The 22386-nt window shown below is 58.2% G+C and overlaps 1 protein-coding gene across 1 annotated transcript in view; it reads right to left on the bottom strand.

Annotated features, from left to right (window-relative positions):
* Positions 1–22386, bottom strand: part of TCERG1L (transcription elongation regulator 1 like) — a gene marked incomplete at its 5' end in the record, with an annotated part of 77783 nt that overhangs the window by 23848 nt on the left and 31549 nt on the right. The window lies entirely within an intron of this gene.

The raw sequence follows: 22386 nt of genomic DNA, 5'->3' as shown, positions 1-22386 counted from the left end.
GGTCCTGGCTCTGGCAGACCACTGGCTCTTTCGGGAAGGGTTTACGAAGAAAATCCATGGCGACACCAGTGCGCCTGGCCTCGGCCCACAGCCAATGGAAGGCCAATGAGCTCAGCAGACGGGCCATTGCTGGGGACCTGTGCAGGGATAAGATGACTCTCCGGTGACCTCGGTTCTTGGAGGGGCCCGGGCAGGATGTGGGGGAGCCCTGGGGCCCATGTCCCGTTGGCCACAATCCAGGGGCCCCGTTCGTATGTGCGCATGGTCTCCCCTCCAATGACACATACGAACCGTCCACCTACAGAGATGTCTGAAGGAGGAGAATAGCCCCGCAGTCTCGCCGTGAGCACCACCTTAGAGTGATTTCCGGAAGGCCCGGTGAGCAGCACAGCGCCTCACTCACAGGAAAGGAAAACAGACGCGGGCGCTGCGCTCGGGGTGAGAGGCCGCCTCCAGGGAGGGCTGCGATGATCTGTCCGTGCACGCAGCACGGGCTCCTCCGAGAACGCGATAATAAGGGGAAATGCAGTTTATGCTGGAGGTAATGGAGATGACACACTCAGGCCCACTGTCTGCGCCGTAAATGAGGCTTGAAGAACACATTGAGTCTCAGGGCCTCTGGACGCGCTGAAGCGCGGAGGGGACGGGGTCCCGGGAAAGCGGCCGGAGCCCAGCCTTCACGCTGCCCGAGGGGGGAAATGCACAGGCCGAGGCCCAGGTGCCAACGGAGGGCAGAGGCTAGGAAGACACAGGCAGCCCCAGAGAAGCCGGGGGGGGGGGGAGGGATTGATGGGGTGCTGGGGGGCCCTGGCTGCAGCTGGGTGAGGGGACCCCGGCACAGAGCCCAGGCCCCCCGTCTTTGGACACGGTCACTGCCCAGTCCTGCTGGGAGCACAGGGCAGGGGGCTGAGAGGAGGGGTCCTTGGGGTGCCAGGGAGCGCGACCGGGCAGTGCGGCCGGCTGTGATGGGGGCGGGCACCAGGGGCTCAGGGCCCCTCCGTCTGCACCCACCTCCCGCACACGCGCACAAAGACAGGACTATTATGATGATGATGGGTTTGTAGCGATTACAGGCGATAGATAAATGGATTTCTCTAAATCCACCGCTTAGTTACAATGGGAGGAAAGCTGATGTATGTATGCAGAAAGCAAACAGGCGGAATGTCAGCCTTGCGACTTTTCTAAAGGTGACATAGAACGTAAGTCATCTGTTATAACAAAACCCTCTGCATCCCGGGCTGTTCGAGGCGGGGACGGAAACTGCCCCCAAGTGTATCCATCGTTCCCTGATCGGGGCCGCCTCCCTCCTCTGCCACCAACATCGTGTTCCTGTCTCCTGCCCCTCGGGCACGGACCCCTCCTGGTGCTGGGGCAGGTGCCCATTGTGCCCGGTCGGCCAAGGCCACAGTGTGGGCGGCCCGCGGCAGGGACAGAGCTCCTGGGGCCGCCAGCCTGCATGCCTCCCGCCCCCACCGAGTCTGACCGCGCCGCCCACTCCCCTCCTCTGAGTCCTGAGCGCGGTCTGTTTCCACTATTTTTGCTTCCAGCGATAGACCTGCTGTGCGGCCTTTCATCCCGCAGCCTCTTCACGCAGACAGTGAGGAGTCTCCCCTCTCCCTTCTCCCCTCCAGGCTTTCATCCTCCCGTCCTCCTCAGAGCTTAGCAAACCACTGCCTGCACAGGGGCTGGGGTTGTTGGAGCGGAAACAGCAAAGCTCGAGGCCCCGAGGCCTATGCCCTGGCGGGCGCACATCCCAGCGGGTGCACATCCCAGGATATGCAGACCCTGGAGGGTGCAGACGCCAACAGGTGCATATTTTAGCAGGTACAGACCCCGTCAGGTGCAGACCCTGGCGGAAGCGCGCACACAAACCTGCCTTTGGCCCCTGAGAACTCTGCCTCAGAGCCCAGCTGTCTCCAGGGACATGTAAGTAGGTGGTCAAACTTCCCTTTCCGTGTGAAAATGCACTGAACAGCGGTCCAAAGAGCGTGCCCCCCAGAGCACCCACCCCCAGGGTCACCTCGGCTCCTCCAGCCTCTACGGCAGCCGGCGTGGCCCAGCCGGCCCAGCCTGTGACCCTGGGAAGTTCAGGTGGAGTCCCACCCTCCACAAGTCCACCTCCAAACCCAAGCTGTTAAGCAAGGATCACAGATGTTTTCTTTTGATTTTGAGGTTAATGAAGATTTTGCTAATCTATACTCTATACTCTATAATCATCTATAATCTATAATCTATAATCTATAATCTATAATTTATAATCTATAACAAGTGAGTAGAGCCTTGGACAACCTTTCACCATGCTAGAAACAGCAACGGGCAGCCTACAGCACTTTCACGGCACTAATTGAGGGAAGGCCCCCCGTGTGGTCGGGGCGCAGGCACCCTGAGTTCCCCGGCAGCCACTCTGGTCCCAGCGCAGAGAGGTGAGCCCCTCTGTGCCTGGCAACATCAGTCCTTTCCCGAAGACAAAGGCTTATAACTGCTGCTTCATCTTTTGGCCAAAAACATGTGCCCTGCTCTCAGCTCGGCCTGTGAGCTGTGCCTGGCCGGTATGAGTGACTCACCCGCCCTGTGGCCAGGGGCACCGGGTGAGGCCCTCGGAGCTGGGCAGGTGGCTCGTGCCCATGCTGACAGAGACTCTGGTACATTAAAGTGAGACCCCAAAGATGGGAAGGGATTGGGACCAGGGGGTAGGGATGTCATATGGGGATGAGGAGTAGGAAATGCCAACTCCAGGAGCTGAGTCCTCTGTGACCCAACGCTGACCCCCAGGTGCCCGGGCACAGTGAGGGTCAAGATGGGACCTAAGACAGAGGACTGCTCGCCCCTGTCCTTCAGCACAGTCGGGGAGCCCAGGGTAAGTCAAACTCAGAACCATCACCCCCTTCCTTCGCCCCCTCCCCGCCCCAACCCCATTTGTACATCGCAAGGAGAAGTAGAAGCTGAAAAAAATGTAAGGCCAATGACATATGAAATCTGGCTGTGAGCAATGTCATCCATAATACATGTAGCACAGGATGGAGTGTTGTTACATGCAGGAAAAATGACTGCCTCTCACGTCTACCCTCTCCCGCTGTGTCTGTGCGCTCAGGGGAGAGAGGGCCTCGGGAGGGGCTGAGCTATTCTCAGGCGCCCTGCGAGACGCGACAATTAAGTGCTGCGGCCCCAGATAGTGCACTTAATACCTCCGCTCCCTCAGCAGGAGCAGTCACAGCCCCTGCGTCCCACCGTCCTCCAAGTGCCTCTTTACATGGCCTTCGCCGACACATGGACCAGAAACACACGATTGCCTATATTCTACTCTAAGTGACATTATTCCGTGTTATCAGAAGAGAAACATTTCTGTAAAAAAAAAAAAAAGAAAAGGATTCAATATTAGAGCAGCTGTCGTATAAAAGTGAGGTTAGCGAGGGCTGAGTTCTGGAACAGGGGTTGGGACCATTGAGTGCAACCAAGAAATGTCCCTTGTTGACCTGTTGATATTTGGCTCTGCTGACTAATGAGTTTGCCGACCACTGTTCTAGGCCCTTCTCGGGTCCCCGAGTCTCCCCTGTGAGCGCACATGCCGCCTCTTACAAAACGCGCCTGCATTGTCGCTGCCCGGAAGAGAGGAAAGTGCTCAGGAGGGTATTTGGCGTCAAGTCCGCGGGCCGCTGGTGTCTGTGGGCCTGGCACCAGGAGGGCCTCAGGAGGGATCTCATTTAAGAGGAATAAGCATCTATTTTATAACCGATAGGAGCCACGACTTGTGATCCATGCATCCTAACCTAACCCACTTGCGTGACTGATGTGTCTGCCAGACGCATCAGAAGAACACCAGGTTCTTCTGCCAGAACGTGACCGAACCAGGCGATTTCACGGAACTTGGTGCCCAGCACCGTGCACACGAACCACAGCCACCACTGAGGCCTCCCCACCGCCCAGCACCAGCGGCTGCCAGCTCACCCACGCGGACATGGAAACGCAGACCGCACCTGGCTGGCTGGCTGGCTTTCACATGTCCACGCCACAGAACTAATGGTCCAGAGCTCGTCTCTCAGCTGATGAAATGAACTCGGCCTTTTTTTTTTTTAAAGCAGCTTCTTTCCGTTATTTTCTCTCCAAAAGGGAGGTTGTTCCAGCCATTTGATACAAATGGCTTTAATTAGCTCTCGGCAAACATAACCTTGAACAAACACAGGCTTGGGAGGGAGCTCTGCAGGCGGAGAGGAGGAGCAGGGCTGCGTGGGTGGCATGGATGTGCAGCCTGGGTCCTCCCTCCCATTCCTGTGGCATCGGGAGCGCCCCTCGCCTGGCAGAGCAGCCCCTCGGCAGGGCCGTGGGGACGCCGGGCCGCGGGCACACACAGGCGGCTTTTCATGGCAAGGGCAGGCGCCTTTGGTTGGAGGAGAGAGAGGAGGAGACCCGGCACCTCCGAGTTCTGTTTGCTCTGCTCACTGCAACCCAGGGTGGGGCGTGCGCAGGCTGAGCCTACACGAGGAATCCGCCAAGGAACCTGCTTTTTCCATGCCCATTTTTTTTAAAAGGTCTTAAAAACGTAAAAGCCAAGCCTACCCTTACCACAAGCATCCGGTAAAAAGAGACCCTCTGTTTCCGAAATAACTCAAAGGAAGGTTCTAGTCTGAGACTGTCCTTCCCTCAGTTCCATCGGGCCAGTGACCATGGGGGCCAACGAGGGTCAGCATCTCTGTCCATAAGCCAGCGCTTCCATCATGGCCCCGCCATGGCCTTCCGCTGCACCTCACCTTCTGTAGGTCAGAGTCTCACCCTCCCTTCCCTGTCGGTACCTTGTTCTCTAGGATTCTCTGCTGCCGTTTCCCCCGCCTCAGATCAAGCCGGGGTGCAGCTTTATGCACCTGCTCTGTCTGGAGTAACCTCCCCACCGCTCCCCCAAACGGAGCTCGGGCCCCTCCCTTCTGGGGCGCTGTGCACGGCTCTCCGCGCTGTCCTTGCTCTGCCCTCCGCTCTGTCTGCTCCTCCTCACGCAAGGACTGCCCGACACTCCGGGCTGACGCATCTGTCCTCCTCGGAAGATAAACTTCAGCATTTTGTCTGCCGTGCGCCTACTCCGCCACGGTGCTCGGGGGCACCCACTGAAGGACATGGTCACTTCCCCCCCTGAAGGACAGTCCTCTCTGCACCTGGCTGGGCCGCGCTGTGGGCTTTTCCAACCCCCCACTCCACACCGGATGTTTCTAGTTCCCGGTATCTGCCTCCCTGTCTGCCCACAGTGCCCACTCCTGGAAGCAGGCCCAGAGCCCGCCCTCTGCAAGCCCGCCCCCAAGCACTGCGGAGCGCGGACCTACAACATGGTGTGCATATTTCCACTCCAGCACGACACAGCTAATGGCTCATTATGTGTCTGCAAGCGCCCTAAGAGCGGGCGCCACGCTTCTCATCTTTAAATGGCTCTGCACCCACTGTGTGATTGACACAACACAGACGCCTAATAAATGTTGGATGACCGGCCAAGTGTGCGCATCACTGAGTGATCAGCCACCCACGGGAAGACGTCCGCACGCCTGTCAATCCGCCCTCCCACGTCAGAGCCATCAAACCACAGAGAACAAACGGCAGATAAACAAGACACCGGACACACGCTCAGCGAGAGCTGCAGCCTTGGTGGGGTTCCATTCCAGAGCAAGGCCCTCTGTAGCCGGGAGCCTGCAGACCCCAGTACAGTCTGTCTCCAGGGGCTCTGCAGGGACATTGATCTAGAAAGTTCCAGGAAGAAAAAGAAAACCCGATCTTCCCACCGAAGGATGAGGACAGCCGAGCACTGAACGTGGTCACGTGTCCTTGAAGACACTTGTCTCCGGGCATCTGGTTGGACAGGTGGAAGGGCTGCGGCACGGAGTGTTCTAGACCCCACCTGCGACTCCGCCCTGGGCACTGCCCTCACCTCCGAGTAGCTCTCACTTTCTGTTTTGCTCCTTGGTTGGATTTTGCTTTTCTCAGCAGCCCTCCCAGGATAAATCGAGGTGTCTGCTTACCCCAAATAGGTTTTGTTAGACTAGAGCAGTGGTCAGCAAACTCATTAGTCAACAGAGCCAAATGTCAACAGTATAATGATTAAAACTTCTTTTGAGAGCCACATTTTTTAAACTTAAACTTCTTCTAACACCACTTCTTCAAAAATAGACTCTCCCAGGCCGTGGTATTTTGTGGAAGAGCCGCACACAAGGGGCCAAGGAGCCGCATGTGGCTGGCAAGCCACGGGCTGCCGACCACCAGCACTAGACTAATCAGGTGCTGTTAGCCTAACACAGGGTGGGGCGGTTTGCCGAGTCAGACGCTGGGGATGAGACCTCATCCAAGGGTGCGGCCACTTGCCATCTGACCCCACATCGCCACCCCGTGGTCAGCTGCCCTTTACCCCCGAGGATCTTCCCCTTCCTGCCCATGCCCTCCCTCGTGTCCTACACACATCTCTGACCCTTAAAATTCAACCAGCCCTCTGGGGTACACACCCGGATCCAAGGATAACAGAGAGGCCCAGGCCAAAAGCTGAATAGAGAGCAGAGGCTCAAGATACCAAAGACAGTGACCTCGGTGATGGCAAGGGTCACAGGTCAAGTTCATTACCACTCCACCCCCACCCCCGCTCCCGGAGCAGGAGGGTCTGATGGAGAGAAGGGTAATGAATGAGGAGCAGATACTTGCTAGGGCTACGTGACTTCAGGCTACGTCCAAACTAATCCTGGCCTGAGCAGGACTCCCCTTGTCCAGGATACAAGGAGGAACATCCCAGAGGCCCGGAGAGCACCCCACCTGGCCCTCGCTCTGCTGGCATTCAGCCCGACGGCCGCGGTCAGGACGGAGCAGCTCTGCCCTTCACTGATGGGAACGCGAAGGCTGAGAATGTCCGCCTCTGTGGGCAGTGCTGTCTGCTGTGCCCGCTTCGGTCTTGAGCTTCCCAGCTTCCAGCCAGCTCCCCCCACTGTCCCTCAACCACAAAACTGCCCCACACGGCGAGGTCCGGGCCACTGGGTCCTCCCTCGGAGCCGTCTTGCAGGCCCTACAGCTGCCCCTACAGAGCGCTGTGTCTGGGGAACTTGGGGGGATGGGTAAGAAGAGGAAGGGCCGAAACCGCTTTGGCTCAATGGATAGAGCGTCGGCTTGGGGACTAAAGGGTCCCGGGTTCGATTCCGGTCAAGGGCATGTACCTTGGTTGCGGGCATATCCCCAGTAGGGGGTGTGCAAGAGGTAGCTGATCGATGACTCTCTCCCATCAATGTTTCTAGCTCTCTATCTCCCTCCCTTCCTCTCTGTACAAAATCAATAATATATATATATATTTTAAAAAAGAAAAAAGAAGAAGAAGAAGAAGAGGAAGGATGCCACCAGGTGCTCCACGCGGCCTCCCTCCCGGTCCCCACAGTCACTGCACCTGCCCAGGTTCGCCGCCTGCCTGGTGACAAGGGCTCCTGTGGAAGGCAGGCCCACGCAGGCTCTGCACCGCGGAGGCTCTCGCCGTCCTGAATGGTGGCCTCCCCTCCGCTCTGTCCCCAGCACACGCCCCGCCAGAGCCAGGCAGACACCGCCATCGCCAGCCTCCGGCGGGGTCAGTGCCGGGAGCGCCGGACTGCCGACAAGAAGATGCAGGCCTGGCCGTCTGGAGGTTCTCCGGTGGCCTTAGGTTAAGGTGACCAGATGTCCCGCTTTTTAACAATTTGTCCTGCGTCCCCCAGTGTTTTAAAAAAGTCCCAATTGCCGAAACCAGTTTGGCTCGGTGGATAGAGCGTCAGCCTGCGGACTCAAGGGTCCAGGGTTTGTACTTTGAGTCTGGTCAAGGGCATGTACCTTGGTTGTGGGCACATCCCCAGTGGGAGGTGCAGGAGGCAGCTGATGGATGTTTCTATCTCATCAGTGTTTCTGACTCTCTATCTCTCTCCCTTCCTCTCTGTAAAAAAATCAATAAAATATATATTTTTTTAAAGTTCCAATTTTTGGCAAAGCGGGACAGTCCCGATTTTTAACAATTTGTAAAACGCCTCAGGACACGGGACAAACTGTTAAAAATCGGGACTGTCCCGCCAAAAGCGGGATGTCTGGTCACCCTACCTTAGTAGGTACGTGTTCTGAATGCCTGTGAGGTTCCCCTCCCCAGCTGTGTCTGATGCAAGTCGCTCTGTTGATAGGAAAGTTTGAGCTGAAACAGTGGGACTCAACGGCCCTCCTAGCAGAGGCACATCGTGGAAACAGGGTGCCCGGCCCGGTTCCGAAGTTCTCACAAGGGAGCGCGGTTCCTCCCGCCCACAGTCACTCCACCCGCACGGAAACACACGGGCCGCGCCAGAGACAAATGAGCTTCCGAACCAAACGGCAAATCTATGCACAAACCATCCCACCCGCACGCAGCCCGGGTCTAATTAGCGAAAAACAAAGCGAATCTCTCTTTCCAGTGGCTTCTGCGCTCAACAACGCGCACGTAATTTACATTGATTCGGGACAATTATCACAGAAAACTCCGAAGATGCTTCACGCACGTTTCGATGGTTTTGACACTGGATGTTCTGCCAGTGCGAGTTGCACACAGGGGACGTGGCTCTGTGCGTGTCCTTCCCAGTCGATGCAAATTCTAGCGGGCGGTGCATCCACTGTTAATTATTCAAATCCCAAAGCATGCAGCAGCGTGAGCTGCCTGCCTGCGCCCCGACATCCAGACACGCATCCGTCCTCAGAATGAGAGAGTGCTCCCAGCTCCCGGGTGAGCGGCCTCAGATCACCATGCATTCTCAGACAAATCTGAGCACACATGCTTTCTCTTCTCTTTTGTACACAAAGGTGTCTCCATAAATACTTGCTTTGTACCTTTTTTTCCTTCTCTTTTTTTTAAATCCTCACTCGGGGGTATTTTTCCATTGATTGTTAGGGAGAGTGGAGGGGAGAGAGGGAAAGACAGAAAGAAATATTGATGTGAAAGAAATGCATCCATTGGTTGCCTCCGGCATGAGCCCCGACCAGGGCCGGGGCCAGGAAGGAGTCTGCAACTGAGGCACATGCCCTTGAGCGGAATCGAGCCCAGGACCTTTCCTTCTGCAGGCCAATGCTCTGCCCCCTGAGCCAAACACAGCGAAGGCCCACCTACTTCAGAAACCCAGTGCTATCTCGTTGACAGCCAGGCCAGTAAAGCACGCATCATGCTTTTTAACAACATCCAGGGGAGGCCAGCTTGTGCACCAACCCCCAGGGGTGGACACAAAGGCCGTTCTAGTCGTTTCCTGTTACAGTTCTTGTTGTGTGAGTCCCCCTCTCCTGGCAGCCGGGGGGGTCCATGTGAGGGCGAACCCCACAGGGAGTGGCTGGGTTGGAGGCTGCACAGCTTTGGGTGCCTCCAGTCAGCAAGTGTTTATTGAGAACCTACTGTGTGCCAGGCACTGTTCTTGGCCAGGGGAGGGGGTGGTGTGGGGAGGATGAAGAAACCAAAGAGGTGACATCCAGGCCCCGTGGAACTGCTGATGGAGACAGGTGGTCAGTATGGCGGCCTCCGACCTTCTCCCCCGTGGCAAAGAGACCCCTATGCTATCTCTCCTCTGCCGGAGACTCTCTTTTCTTTTAAAATATATTTTATTGATTTTTCACAGAGAGGAAGGGAGAGGGATAGAGAGTTAGAAACATCGATGAGAGAGAAACACCAGCTGCCTCCTGCACACCCCCTACTGGGGATGTGCCCACAACCAAGGTACATGCCCTTGACCAGAATCGAACCTGCGACCTTTCAGTCCGCAGGCCGATGCTCTATCCACTGAGCCAAACCGGTTTTGGCTGCCGGGGACCTTCATTCCAGCCTCCGCCCCCGTCCCTCCAGGTCGGAGCTGTCTCCACCTCGCAGGTGTACAGGGTCTGTGGGCTGGGACAGACCAGCTCGGTGCTGCTGTCCTTCTGACTTGCATGGTGATCACGGTTCCGTGCCCAGGATTTCATTGGTAAGGGGGCCAGTGGGCTGTTCTGGCCTTTGGGGGCTTCTGGGTTTGTGTGGCGGTGTGGGCGAAAAGCCGCCTCACTGCAAAGCACCTCACAGCTCTGCCACGATCTGCTCTAGACGTGCCCGGGTGCCATCTTCGCCTGTCCCTCCGGGCTCTGTCCGGGCGAAGGAGCGTGGGGTGGACACCCCTCTGCGTTGCTCCACCAGGCGGCGTCCGTGTCCTCCACTCCGTGACCCCACAATCCCCTTCCACCCGATGCCCAGCACCTACCTCGTTACCAGAGGGGCCCGTGGGTCTGAGTCTGTTCCTGGGCCGGACACGCACAGTCACATACGCTCAGGAAGACCCAACAGGAGCCCTGGCCTGTTAGCTCAGTGGTTAGAATGTCGGCCTGTGGACTAAGGGGTCACAGGTTGGATCCCCCTGGCCCTGCGTGGGACTCACACAGGAGTCCACCCGTCGATGTGTCTCTGTCAATGTTTCTCTCTGTCTCTCCCCTCCTTCCCACTCTCCCTGAAAATCCACGGGAGAAATATCCTCCGGTGAGGATTAACAACTAAACAGACAAAAAAAAAAAAAGTGGTCACAGACGAAAACACCGAAATATTTGAGTGTCAGGCTGTTGCTTGGTGCTTTCTACCAAGAAGAAGTTGGGGGTCCGTCTCGCCCACCTCCTGGCTCACTGTGTCCCTGGGAGGCGGAGCGATCCCCAGCCCCGGTGGGAAACAGCGTGGCCTCTGAGCCCAGGGTCACGCCCGAGGGCTGAGGGCTCAGCCAGTCTGTGCCCGGATCGGGTCCCGGACCCGGGCCTCCGCCCCTCACCCCTCCCGGGGCCCCCGGAGAGCCCTGCGGAGTCACGTCCAATGGCTCATTCCCTAACCAGGCCCATCCCCTCCATCCAATCTCATCACACCTGGTTTTACTGCCTTTTGTGCCTGATAAGCGGTTCCCATAAAAGGAGAGCGAAAATGTACATCTTAGCACTTTCCCTTCGGTCCCCGCAGGCCCCTCGGCGGGCGGCTGCGGGATTGAGAAGGGGGGTCGCGCGGCATAAATTAGACGCATCCCGGCTCCCGGCGGCAGCACCGGCTCCTGAAATGTGAAGCCATGAAACCTAAACAGGGTTTCAATTTCTCCCGGTGTCAGAAGCGGCAATAAAATCAAAGAGTGAGAGCGAAGGGGACGGAGCGGACGCCGAGGCGCATCCCTCAGGAGCCGCAGGAGGAGTGAATTCGTCCCCAGCCACTTCCCGAGGCATCGCCTCCTCCAGCCCGTCCCTCACCCCGAACCTGTCCCTTCCTGCAGCCTGTCCCTCACCCCCACACCCTCCCCTCCCCCAGCCCGTCCCTCACCCCCACACCCTCCCCTCCCCAGCCTGTCCCTCACCCCCACACCCTCCCCTCCCCCAGCCTGTCCCTCACCCCCACACCCTCCCTGCTGAACTGCTATTCGGGGGAGAAATGACAACTTCCCACAGAACAGCTCCGGCTGCAGGGCCCGCTTTCTGAGGCCTCGGGGTGCAGACCGCGCCCCGATGGGAGCCTGGGAGGGGCCACCCCCCGGAGGGGTGCTGCTCCCCCAGGGCCCCTCAATGAGGACATGGACCTGCGGGCCCAGTGCAGCGGAGACCCGGCTGTTTCTGTCCTGCACGAGTGGCCAGAGGCAGCGGGGTCCCCAGACAGAGTCCAGGTCGCTGTTGATGACTAGCGCTGAAGGGACCAACCCCCGCCCCACCCGCCCCACCCGCCCCACCCGCCCCCCCGCCCCCCTGCCCAGCGTCTTCCACGGAGACCACAGAAGAGCCCCATGAGCACTGCATGCTATCATTGGGTAAACGCCCAGTAAAGTAGATTATAACATGACCATTCGTATCTGGTTAAATGGAAGTATTTAAACCAGTTTAAGCTGGAAGAAGACTTTATGTTTTAATATTAATTGTCAAAGATATTATTGCCTCGCACACCAGAATCTTAACGGTGGGATAACCAAAATGGCCAGCTTACAGACACACTGCACACCGACAGCAGCAGCCTCCAGGGGTCAGACGGTGCCTGGAGCTGCCCCGACCTCACTGGCTGGTCAGACCCACGAAGGTGAGGATTTGAAAGCTACAGGATGCTGTTCTTTCCCGGGTTTTCAAAACAGATGCTTGGCTGAGCACGGAGCGCCAGGGCGGTGAGGGCCACCTGAGGAGCTAGAAGGCCAATCATCTCCATAGTCATTCTCTCTCTCTCTCTCTCTCTCTCTCTCTCTCTCTCTCTCTCTCTCTCTCTCTCTCTCTCTCTCTCTCATTCCCTGACTTCCACAGGCAATGGGGCTGTCACTGAGCCCATCCTGCAGATGAGGAGACTGCGGTCCATGCTCTCTCGAGGTCCCAGCTTTGCAGCTCAGACACCAAGGCCAGCGCACCTCCAGGGCGCCCTGAGCAGAGCCCAGAACACGCGCCCCCCCCCCCCTTGCCTTCTTGCTTTAGTTGCTGCTGTGACCAGAGCCACCTCTGGCCCAGAGTCTCTGCACAGCGCCCTCCGCAGGGAGACAGCAAATGGCCGTGCTGGGGGGCAAACAGGAGAAAGGGCCGGCTGGGAAGCCCTGGGCACTGCGGCCTCCAGCTCTGCTGCTAAGCCACGCTCTGCCAGGTCACTGAAGCCTCCGGGAGGCAAACGAGGGCCCCGAGGAGGCCCTTCGGCTCCCAGAGCGTCCCAGGACGACATTACGTGTCACCAGGAGCCTGTCAGGTCTGTCCTGGGGGGCCCTGGGCTTCCTCCCCTCCCCCTCCTTATTATTCCTCTCCCCTGCTTTGCTAACTACCCCATCAGGCCCAGGGTGCAAACATGTTCTGTTATTAGTAATAAATTATAACTGCAGTCAATAACTCATTTTCCAAAAATTAATTTGGCAGCAACGGCACGCAGTTCCCCATGTAAAATCAAGGAGGCATTGCAAGCCATTATTTCACGTCGGTCCTGGTTTCTCATTTTCCTCCAGTAAAGATTTACAATTTCCATGAGAGCTGCCGTGCACTTTAATGTTTTAATCAAAATAAAATGTCCAGAGACGTTCCGTTCAATCTCTCCTTCTGACGCAGACTCACTTCGGGGCCTTCTGAGGGCTTGGTTTTGGACAGTGCCCGCGGCAAATGCACCAGAATTATGGGGACGCGGCTCAGGGTCATGGAGAGGCGGGAGAGAGGCAGGGATGCCCTGTGGGTGGGCGTGGGGGAAGAACTCCATGGTCCCGCCCAGCATGGCCGCACCTGTCCTGCTGGAGGCCCCACGGCCCTGCCCTGCAAACGCAAGAACCAGGCTAGCCTGGAGGGGCCAGGAGCCAAGCTAAGCTCCCAGCAGGTAGGACTGGAATTAGACTAGATCCCCCAAATCCAACAGGGAAAGACTGGGTACCTGCACATGCAGGGTCCACAGCTCTGTCTTACCCACCAACACGCCCGGAGGGGGCAGAGGAGAGCTTCCTCCTGCTCTGGCCCATGCTGTGCCGGGGGCCCTGCTCTTAACCACAACATTTCCACCACCACTGCCACATATCGCCCACCACTACCACCATCACTACCACCTCCACCACCTTCACTGCCATCACCACCACCATCACCATCATCATCACCTCCACCACCATCACTACCATCATTACCACCACCACCACCACCATCACCATCCATCACTACCACCTCCACCACCTTCACTGCCATCACCACCACCATCACCATCATCATCACCTCCACCACCATCACTACCATCATTACCACCACCACCACTACCACCATCACCATCACTACCACCTCCACCATCTTCACTACCATCACCACCACCATCACTACCATCATTACCACCACCACCACCACCACCATCACCATCACTACCACCTCCACCACCTTCACTACCATCACCACCACCATCACTACCATCACCATCATCATCACCTCCACCACCATCACTACCATCATTACCACCTTCACTACCATTACCACCATCACCATCACCCCTACCACCATCACCACCACTGTGGCTGCCATCACTATCCTCTAAACAACTATTAATACTTTTGTACCTCACTCTGTACAAGGCCTGGCACTAAGCATCCTTGCATCCAGCATTTCATGTCCTTCTTCCATCGACCCTCTGCACTAGAATTAACGGCTCCTTTAATGTATATTTTATAGCAAAGACACAGGCACGGGGAAGTTGAGCGACTTTCCTAAGATCAACAGCTTTTACGGGATAAAGCTTAATTTTGAGCCTGGCTCATGGACCATGGCTTCTAAGCCCTAAACCACTTGCCAGGCCCTGACACTGCCCGGTGCCCACCGTTCCACTCCTCTGGCCCCTGGGCCCGATGCCTTGCTTCTGGTACCAGCCCTGACTCCAGGCAGCGAGGCTGCCACCCTGACTCCCCTCGGTGAGCCCTGAACCCACACTACAGTGTCCTGGTCCTCTGGGCAGTGGCTGGCAGAGAGAGAGAGAGAGAGAGAGAGAGAGAGAGAGAGAGAGAGAGAGATCCGTGAGCCAGTTCTGAATGCCCGCCGACCTCGGCCGGCTTTTCCCAGCATCTGGACGCCCTGAGCTCGGCCCTCCCCCTGTGACTGTCACGCTCAGCATGGTTCCAGGGACAGCATTGGCCCAGGACCGAGTACAGAGCCACGGGGTTGGGAGGATTCAAGGGCCAAAGAAGAAAACACAACTGGAAACAGACACAGGCCGGCCCTCAGCCTGGGGGTCAGGGCGGCAGAGGTCGGGGTGCCCAGAGAGAAAGCGCCCACCCTCCGCCAAGACCCGGCAAGGATGCTGTGAGGGGGGAGGCTTGAAAGCCAGGCTCCCACGGTCCCCGGGCCAGCGGGCCTCTCCCTGTCTCTCTGCATTTCTGCCTCTCTTCCCCCCACACCCCGGGCGTGCGTCCCTCTGGCTGTTTCTTTGTCAGTCTGTCAGTCTGTCTCCCTCCTGCCCCATCAGCTCACACGTGGACACAGATACACCAGGAAGCACAGAGGGCTGGGAGGCGGCCTCCACAGCCTCGCACGCCAGGAGCGAGGAGAGTTTTAGGAGACAATCAGCTGACGTGCAAAGTGCCGCGGAGAACACAGCCACCGCCCGCATGTGGACACCTTACAAACGCCTCTGCTGGAGGGGCGCCAGCCGCTAACGGTGCAGCCGGGCCGTCGGTTCAGCATCCCCAGGTAAGAGACACGAAGGAGCAGGGCTCCTCACGGAGGGACCAGAGCGCCCAAGGCCAGGGGCAGAGAGGGTCCCAGGGGCTGTCCCCCCCGTCTCAGAGCCCGGCCCTCACCCACGCGGAGCCCCGGGGCAGGGGCAGCCATGCTGTGGCTCAGTTCAGACCAGGAGCCGTTCAAGAAGGAACCAGACTCTGCTATGGCTTCTTCGGCCAGAGCCGGGGCGTGGCCGGTGCAGCACAGGGGGAGGCTCTGGTGATGGAGAGCTCCAGCGCCCAAAACTCAGGAGCCAGCTTCTCGACCGCTGGCCAACACCATGGCCCTGCCACAGACCCCTCCCTTCACCCCCCAGGTCCCAGCAGAGCCAGGCTGCGCCCCCGTTCCAGCCGCCGGAGGAAACTCGGCAGAAAGACAGAAGGACGGCTTCGTTCATGCACTCGGCGCCCATCACGGCATTCAGAGCTCCGCACTGCACGGCCCGCACAGGAACCTCAGGATGGCGCAGGGGCCCTGGTGTGCAGCCTCGGGCCGGCCACGGGCTCCAGCCCACGGCGCCGGTGACCTGGCCACCTGGTCGCTGGCCCTCAGGTGCCTCTGGAGAGCACCGCGGCTGGCAGGACGGGTTTCTCATCTGATTATGTGGGAACCGTAAGCCATCGAAGTAACCGAATGGACCGAAGTTCCCTCTGCGTTCAGCCTACGCCAGACCATCTTTTCGCTGTGGCTGAGAAGGTCCAGGAACATTCGCAGCTCTTCCTTCGTTCCCAGGTCATGAGGCAATGGCGGATATGAAACTCGGTGTCTAGGGTCTGTGCAGACATGTAGCAGCACACTCAGGGACACACAGGGCAGGGAGGAATGACACAGAGAAGCTGCTCTGCCCTCTGGCTATGTGGCTACAGGAGAGAGGCCCACCCTCTCTGGGCCTCAGATCCCTGATCTGGAGAGGGCATCCCTCATCTGGGGAGGGCACCTCACCACGCCTTCCCTGCGGGTGCCAGGAGAGCAAGATGGGGGAGCATTTGGACCCCTGCCTGCCCCAAGGATTGCACTTACCACTGTGATTGTTCTTGGCTGGGGTCAGTAACAACTTTCGCAAATGAAGCCCAGATCCATGTAAGAAAGCCGCCGAGCAGCCCGAGTCAGCTTAGAGAGTTCTCTTCCCAGGCCGGAGCACACAGTTGCACCCACTGCTGAAACCTCCCAGCCTACAAACCTGCTCCCAGCTTCTCCCTCAGCCTAGCAAAGCTCAAAGACAAACAGAACGAAGACTTGGTGACTCCAGGGTGCGGTGTGACCAACATATCTTCACCTCTCAGGGATGAGAGACGTCTGCCTCGTCCTACGAGCGACGCACAGAAGCGCGGGCAGGCTCAGCTGAGCTTGTGTCTGCCTCGTCCCTGCCCTCTGCCGCTGACTCACAGACTGGCCGAGGAAGCCGCCTCCAGGGTACAGTTCATTCTGTAAGGTCTGAGTGAAAAGGCCTCTCAAAGTCCTCCTCAGTGTCCACGTCCATGCCGTAAAGTTAAGAGTATCCCCAAAGCGTGATGGAAAACGTTAATAACCCAGCTAAGAGGCATGATGGGAAACTTCATTCATTTAGCCCCATGCACAATGGAAAATGCCAGTCATCCAGCGTAAGGCATGGTGAGAACTTCATACGTATTGCTAATTGCATGATGAAAAGCTTCATTCATCCAGCCAAATGCACGATGGGAAATGTCAATCATCCAGTCAAATAAATGCACAATGGAAATTTGATTCATCCAACCCAATGCATGATGGGAAACTTGATTCATCCAGCCAAATGCATGATGGGAAACACCATGCATCGAGCTACATATAGGATGGAAACTTCCATTAATTTAGATTTGGCATCTGTGAGATCAAAATTATTAGACTTCACCTAATGAGTCCATAATTGCATTTAGACTCCAAAGTGGAACAGTACATAAAAGCGAGGTGGTTCGGGTGATTTGACAAATGCATGTAGATGATGCTTTGAGGTTTCTCAGGAATAGCAAGGTCTGCCGTTGCAAGATTCTTAATTACACCTGAAGCTAACAAATTAGGCCTACTTACCACTGGCTAATAACACAACTAATTAACTTATGAAATGTTTGTGAGGGAACACAGATGCAAATAAAATATCATTTTACCATGAGAGTTGAAAGGAGCTGAGGCGAGCGAGGGTAGCTCAGATGGTGTGAGCCAGGCTGTTGGACCAAACCTGAGATGACATGTGCTCTCACAAGGGATGGAGGTGCCCCTCCTGGGCCACACGACGGACCCCCTATTTACACAAAGGCTGCAGACCACTGTCCTCTCGCTGGTGCGTGCGACCTACAGCAGCGTGCTGGAGCTGAAGACTTCAATCACTAATCAGCCTGGCAAGGCAGACGGCCCCGAAAACTGGTTCCTAATCAGCCTCAATCAGATGCTGCACCAGCACCAAGGGAGTGTGACATCCAGCCAAATGCATGGTGGGAAACTTCTTGTGGCTGGTCCTCAGCCCTCTACAGCAGTGGTCGGCAAACTCATGTGTCAACAGAGCCCAATACCAACAGCACAACGATTGACATTTCTTTGGAGAGCCACATTTTTTAAACTTAAACTTCTTCTAACACCACTTCTTCAACATAGACTCACCCAGGCCATGGTATTCTGTGGAAGAGCCACACTCAAGGGACCAAAGAGCCACATGTGGCTTGTGAGCCGCAGTTTGCTGACCACAGCCCTAGAGGCCACGTGGGCTCCTGTGGTGGCCAGTGCAACCCCCGCACCTGGGAAGATGGCACATTTCAGGGTGGGCAGAAGGAACACCCAGACTCAGCAGAATCAACCCTTGCACATGACCTTCCCATGACCTTGGGAATGCAGGCGGTTCACTTGTTGGACATTTGTACAGAAACTCAGAGAGAAAACAGACACACTTGGCCAGGTAGTTCACGTTATAAAATTACTTTTCTCTGGAATAGGATGGTTGTAAACTCCCAGAAGGTGTTGAAATGTAATTCTGTTCTTCAGATTCTCTGCAGCCTCAGCTCTGGCCAGCCTCTGCCGGCCTGGCCGGGCCGTCCTCCTGCCCCTCCCCACGGCCTGGAGACACGGACACAATAACCGGGGCTGCTCTCCCCGCCACCCCACCCCGCTGGGACGGTCCCAGGGCACATGTACGCAGAGCACTCCGAGCAGCACCTGCTCCAGGTAAGCCCTGAACAAATGGGATCTGCATCTCTTGCTCTGCTGTTTGCCGAGCAAAGCCTAATTGAGAGAGCAATGTACACATCGACGTGAGCGTCCGGCTCAGCAGAAGCTTAGCTCTGCTCCTGCGCTGGACAAATCAGGAAGACAGGCAGGCACCTGCCCGACAGGACCCCTGGCCGACAGGACCCCGGACGGGGAGACCTGAGCTTACCCAGGTCCCAAGAAGCTCTCACATGACCGGTGAGGACAGTTGGAAGGGAATCACCTTAACCTGGGAGAGGCCCGGGGGTCAGGATGAGGACAAGTTTTTCATACAAAACCAAACCAAACCAGGAGCTGCAGGCGGGAGAGCCGGTCACACTTTGCGCGTCCACAGCTCCCTGCAGAAGCCTGGCTTCCTGGGGCGGGTGCCCAGGGCTGGGGCCCGAGGGCCTGGAGCTCGGCCAAGGCCCAAGTCTAAGGCCAGCCGGGCAGGGGCTGTGCTTCGCTTGTGAAGCTGACTAATCCCAGCCCGGAGTCCCTCCCATCGTCCCCGCACACCCTCCTCTGCCCAGGACCCAGGCCCAGCCTCGCCAGCCTGCCTCCACGGGCCGGACACACCTCACAGGAGTGCTGGGGGCTCTCCCCGCCCCACCGAACCCGGTTTCCCCTGGCGGCGCCTCAGCTCATCTCACGCCCATCTCCGGTACCTGCACCCCCTGGGATCGGCCTCTTGGGTTGGAAGCACCCCGTCCTCCGGGGTCGGGGCCCCTCCTTTAGGAACCCGGAGTCTTTGTGTGATTTCCTAAGGGCGTGCGGGCCTGGTCACCACCCTCCAGATCCCCACACAGTGAGGGTCAGGATTGATAGGCACGCGTCTGTCATTTCAATGTTTCCACGAAGTCCATCACTGCTTCTGGGTGACAGGAAGTGCCAGGTACTAATGGGGGCGAGGAGCAGGCTTCAGTTCAGCTTGAAGACGGATTTGGATCACGTGAGGTGGTGGTCCGAGCAGCGGGGCCCAGTCAGGCCCGGTCCATTCCGCATCCTCCCCAGAACCAACGTGCACGTGTCCTTTCTGAGCGGGAGGCGCCCATGGCGGGCTACTTCCTGTGAAGCCGGTGCAGGTCCCGACCCAACAGCCCTCTCTGATCCTCCGGAAAGTGCGGGGCCAGCGCCGCCCGCGGTCCCGGCCTCCCCTGGCTCCCCTGCTGCGCCCACCGCCCTCCGGAGCCGGAGGGGAGGGAACGCCTGATCAGACCCCAGGATACCGAAGCCCGTCCTAGCGTTGCAAATGGGGGACGCACCACTAGATCAGCATATGAGCTGCTGAGAGAAAATTACCTTAACGTGTCTATTTAAATATAAATGGAAATTTTAACTCCAATTTAGAGAGGAATAGACGTCATGGGGGAAGCACACCCCCTCCTCCCCCGCTCCTGGAGGCTCCCTGTTTGCTGAGGAGATAAAGGGGTCACCAGCGGGGGTGCTGGAGCCCCAGCTGTGCAGACCCCGGCCCGAGGGGGCAGGTGCTCGTAAGGACACGTGGTTCAGGAGCCCATGAGCCCACAGGGAGGGCAGCCCACAGGGAGGGCAGCCCATGGGGAGGCAGCCCACGGGGAGGGCAGCCCACGGGGGAGGGCAGCCCACGGGGGGTGCTGGCTGCGGTCAGAGGGGCCGTGGAGGGTGCAGGGGAAGGACATGAGGCCCGGCTGTCGAGAACGTCGCTGAGGCCGGAAAGAGCGTGGTCCCGGGCCAAGCATTTCCTCTGACCTCTCGTGAGTCAGAAACCGCACCGAGAAGGGAAGCCAGGGCTGCGGGGAAACACAGAAACCTCCCCGCGGCAAAATCACTCGCCCACGAAAAACAGGGACCCGCCTCCGGGGCAAAGAGCAACACCAGATCGCTGCTGCCTGAGCCTGACCTGGCCCGGCCCGGCCCAGCCTGTGCTGCCGGCCCCACACGGGCACAGACCCACACGGGCCCCGGGGTCGGGCAGGACACGCAGTGATGGCTTCGCCCTAGTGGCCTCGCAGGTGGAGGCGTCAGGAGGACATCACTTCGCTGGAAGGTAAAACCGTAGACGTGGGCAAAACCCAGCCCCAAGTCATCAATGGGTCCGTTCCTGTCCAGTCTCCCCTGGATTAAGATGAAGAAATGGGGGCGGGGGGGAGGGGGGTGGAAACAGTCCCAACCGTATGACAAAGCCCCAGGAGACACAGGTCAGAAGTGGGTCGGGTGTGAGACATCAGGGCGGAGTGGGGCCTGAGGCAGCGTGGGGCAGGCAGAGCCTCGGGCCTCTCGGGCCTCCTCACAAGCACTGACTCCAGGCCCGTAGCCGCCGGCCGGCCCACGACAGCAGGGCCTTCACTTTGACAACGGTCTTCCTCTCCCACGGGTTGTTTGGAGAATCTCGGATGAAATGGACATCCGCCCGCTTTGGAAACTCTGGACAGGCTTCCTGGTGCTGTTATCATATCACGGAGGGAGAAACCGAGTCTTCCCAGCCACAGGCGGGGCGAGAACCCGTTTCTCTGACCTCTCAGGTCCTCCTCCCCTTCCCTGGGCCCCGTGGGAAGCCTGTCTCCCCCGGAAGGGGCGGGCAGCCCGCCAGAGACGGGCCTCCTCCCCGCGGCCCGTGTCTCCGAACAGGAAATTTCCAAAAGCTTTTAACAGGGACGCGGCACTGAAAAGCAATACATTTTAAAAATGTGCCACGCGTCGGTTAAAATTACATCTGTTATGATGACTCATTAAAAACACATTAGAGTTCTCCGCAAAATTAACTTGTTTGCGAGCGTTTTCCAGAGCCGGCCGGGCCCCCCACGAGGCTGCGGGGCCCCTAAACGCAGGAACGTGTCCGGACCGGGCCTGCCCGCACAGGAGGCGGTCTGGCTGCGGGGCCTGCCGCCTTCACGCCCTCGGGGAGCAGAGGCCCCTAAAGACCCACGTGCCTCTGGGACATTGGCGGGGTCCCGTGGCCCTGCCCCCGTGGGGTCCCCCAACTCCTGTGCCCACCGCCTGCGGCTGAGGGTGAGGCCATGTGGCCACGCGTGGCCCTGGGTCTGCCTGTCTCTGGGAGCCGGCTGCGCGCCCTGGAGTCCCGCCCCTCCGGGGACATGGGAACGCACAAACTGCCGATCCTCGGAAGAAGTCATATCCATCCATAACCCAACCCGCGAGAATCGCCCGCTCAGTGCAGAGCGCCGCCGGGTAACATATGACGCGATAAATATGACACAGCCTCCCGGGCTCCGGGCCGTGAAGGTGCCGTTTCTCTGCGTGCCCTGCGAGCACGGCCAAGGCGACCGTCCGTCAAACAATGAGTCACCGGTGCCGAGCGGGCCCTGCGCGTCCCGCCCCGATGCGTGTTCCACGTCACCCGCACACGGCGCTTCTGTCTGTCCGGCGAGGGCTGCGTGCTGACCGGCGCCGGGTTCTCATGTGAGTTAGTGCCACGCCAATGGGCCTGGCTTCTCTGCACGAAATTCACTGTCTGAGAAGGAGGGGCTCCCTGACATGCCTCCTGCCCTCTCTGGCATGCCAGCCCACACGTGAACCACAGATGCCATCACGGCAAGACTCCCAACTCCATCGGAGGCGGGGCTCCCTGTCAGTCCTGCGCCTCAGCCCTGGGAACTGAAGACTTCCGGCCGGAGAGCCGAGGCCGGTCTCCTGGGAGCCACACGCCGAGGGGGCGACACCTTGTCGCTGGGCCAGCTGGCGGCACAGAAACGCAGCCTCACGCTCGCGGCATTCGACAGAAACGAGCCACCTGCTAACTACGTGTAATCTAAGCTAATGATGGTTTATAAGTGCAAAAGCCAGGCAACAAAAATAAAATAAAAAGGAGGCCTCCCGTCCTTGCCAGGGGAAGGGGGGCAGGTACAGTGCGGTCTCCTCCTGTCTGTGTGGGACAGAGAGAATCAGGCTTTCCTGCTTCGAGGAAAGGCACGAAGGAACACAAAGACCGGATGCAGGAGGCTCTCACACGCCTGGGTTCTCAGCCCCCAGCCTGGGCCCCGCCCGCAGCCCCGGCCAGGTGGGCTCCGGGCAGCGAGGACGGCCCCTCCCCTGGCTGTCCGGCTGACCTGG

This window comes from Pipistrellus hanaki, assembly GCF_964339955.1.
Source record: "Pipistrellus hanaki genome assembly, chromosome: 14".
NCBI lineage: Eukaryota > Metazoa > Chordata > Mammalia > Chiroptera > Vespertilionidae > Pipistrellus > Pipistrellus hanaki.
This window is presented reverse-complemented; position numbering and strand designations above follow the sequence as displayed.